We start from the raw sequence: 2,948 nt of genomic DNA, 5'->3' as shown, positions 1-2,948 counted from the left end.
GAGATTTAAGAAAACCTTGGGGACTCTTTCTGCGGTTTAATGAGAAATACACAGCTAGTCTTTGAGTTACGACGAGTGGCACATCGTGGCTGGTTGTTAAGCAGCTGGAAACGTCATAAATTGAGGACTGCCTCTATATTCTGTTCTCTCTGCTTTCCGGATGAGTAATAATGCTTCTTGTGTAAAGTACTTGGTTTCACACGTAGTGATCTTGAGAATGTATACATACTAGGAAACCAACTTATTTGCAATTTACTGATTGAATAAATTGCTGCCTAATAACCAAAGGAAAGAGATAGTCATTAATCCTATCAATAGGATTAGCAATTTTTCGCCCCAGTCTTTTATCCCCTGTACATTTTAGCATGTTAACTTTCATCTCCCCAAATGGCTACCCGGCGTGGCTTATGGGCTTTGGGGAACTGAAACCTACCTGCCCAGGGCCAGGGATAGATTAAAGGGCAGCAAAGCAGAGGTTTAAAGGTGTGAAGCTTTTTAGATATATTAAAATCTCAATATGATATAGGAATGTCACAACACTGGTTGCGGTTTCCTCTTTTAGACATGACAAGTACCTGTCTGGCCTCAGTTTTTCGTAACGCTGGTAGCCCTGTCCAGTCTTTGCAGAAGTCTCAAAAGGAAGAAAGAAATGTACAGTATGGTAAGAATCCAGGTCACAAAGATGGGAGACATTTTATAAATGTTCTCCTGCTTAGAAATGCCCAGCATGCCTTGTAATGTGACAAGAAAACAAGCGCCTTCTAAATGCTCAAGTCCTGCTCAGATCTTAAAAGAAAATTACAATGTATGTGAAGATCTGTTTCCAGAATTTATACTGTTGGCCAGGGGTCTTCAAACTTGGCCCTTTTATGACTTGTGGACTTCAACTCCCAGAATTCCTCAGCCAGGAGTTGAAGTCCACAAGTCATAAAAGGGCCAAGTTTGGAAGATCCCTGCTGTTGGTTGGTGTTAGACAAAATTGTATTTTTCTTTGTGTTTTATAAGCCTCCCCTAAGGTTCTCTGTTCTGTAGTAGTATTGTTTTCAAGCTGAATGTAATTAGCCTCTTGGTATTAATTGTTTCTGGTTTCCACTCAGTCAACTGCATTAAATTGCTATATAGGCAGGCTCTTCTCTAAGACAATAGTGCATTTTGAGTTTGTTGATTAACCGTTTTTTTTAGCTTTCATGCTATTTTACAAGGTTTTTTTTTTCAACAGCTAAAGTTTTAGAGTATCGGCTGATAATGTCACCATGTTGTAGATAAATGGAGGTGATTTGTTATCCTAAAAGTTAAAATAAATTTTTAAAAATATCTTCCAGGAGACTTGTGGACCAATTATTTTAGTTTACTAAGATTTTGTTTGCTCAGTGAGATAACAACATTGAAAAGTTTTTTTTCCCTTTTGTCTTGATTGCTAGGTCCAACTTTGGTTGGGGTTTGTACTATGGAACAGAGAAGAATATTTTTTTTAAAATTACAGAATAATAACAGTTGGAAGGAACCTTGGAGGTCAATCAATCAATCAGAATACAGCTGAAAGGAACCTTGGGGGTCTTCTAGTCCAACCCCCTGCTCAGGCATACCATTTCAGACAAGTGACTGTCCATTCCCTTCTTAAAATCCTCCAGTGATGAAGCACCCAAATGCCTGAAGGCAGAGCTGTTCCACAGCTTAATTGTCATCACTATTAGGAAGTTTCTCTTTAGTTCCAGGTTGCTTCTCTCCTTGATTAGTTTCCATCCGTTGCTTCTTGTCCTGCGTACAGGTTCTTTGGTAAATAAGTTGATCCCCTCCTCTTCGTGGCAGCCCCTTAAATATTGGAATACTGCTATCATGTCACCCCTAGTCCTTTTCTCTAGAAGTCAAACCCAAATCCTGCAACCGTTCTTCATATGTTTTAGTCTCCAGGCCTTTAATCATCTTAGTTGCTCTTTTTTGCACTTTTTCCAAAGTCTCAACATTTTTGTAATGTGGTGACCAAAACTGGATGCAGTATTCCAGGTGTGGCCTTACTAAGGCTTTATAAAGCGGTACTAATACTTCATGTGATTTTGATTCTATGCCTCTCTTTATACAACCGAGGATTATATTCACTTTTTGGCTGCTGCCGCACACTGCTGGCTCATGTTTAACTGATCGTACACTAGAGCTCCACAGTCCATCTCACAGTTACTGTTTTTCAGCCCCGTTTCGCCTAGTCTGTACTTGTACCTTTGGTTTTTTTCTGCCTAGGTGTAAAACCTTGCTTTTCTCACATTAAATTTCAAGTTGGGAGATCTTTTTGGATCCCGAACTTGCCTTCTGGGATGTTGGCTATTCCTGCCATCTTAGTGTCATCTGCCAATTTGATGAGTTCCCCTTCTATTCCCTCATCTAAGTCATTTATGAAAATGTTGAAGAGTACTGGGCCTAAGACGGAACCTAGTAGTACCCCACTGCTTACTTCCCTCCATGTGGATGTAGTACTTTGGAGGACTACTCGTTGAGTACGGTTTGTCAGCCAGCTATAAATCCATCTGGTGGTGATGTTGTCTATCCCACATTTTTCTAGTTTACCAAGAAGTAGGTTGTGATCTACTTTGTTGAAGGCGTGGTCTATTAATTTAGTCACTTTGTCAAAGAATAAAATAAGATTGGTTTGCCATGATCTGTTTTTAACCAATCCATGCTGGCTTTTAGTTATAACTTTATTTGTTTCTAGATGTTCGCAGATCTGTTTTTTGATTATCTTCTCCAGTATTTTCCCAGGTATTGATTGTTAGGCTGATTGGTCTACAGCAGTGTTTCTCAACCTTGACAATTTTAAGGCATGTGGACTTCAACTCCCAGAATTCCACAGCCAGCAATGCTGGCTGTGGAATTCTGGGAGTTGAAGTCCACATGCCTTAAAATTGTCAAGGTTGAGAAACACTGGTCTACAGTTTCCTGCATCTGGTTTCCCCCCC

Source organism: Protobothrops mucrosquamatus, unplaced genomic scaffold, assembly GCF_001527695.2.
Source record: "Protobothrops mucrosquamatus isolate PMUCROS unplaced genomic scaffold, P.Mucros_1.0 scaffold2802, whole genome shotgun sequence".
Classification (NCBI taxonomy): domain Eukaryota; kingdom Metazoa; phylum Chordata; class Lepidosauria; order Squamata; family Viperidae; genus Protobothrops; species Protobothrops mucrosquamatus.
The sequence above is the reverse complement of the archived record's forward strand: the minus strand, read 5'-3'. Positions refer to the sequence as shown.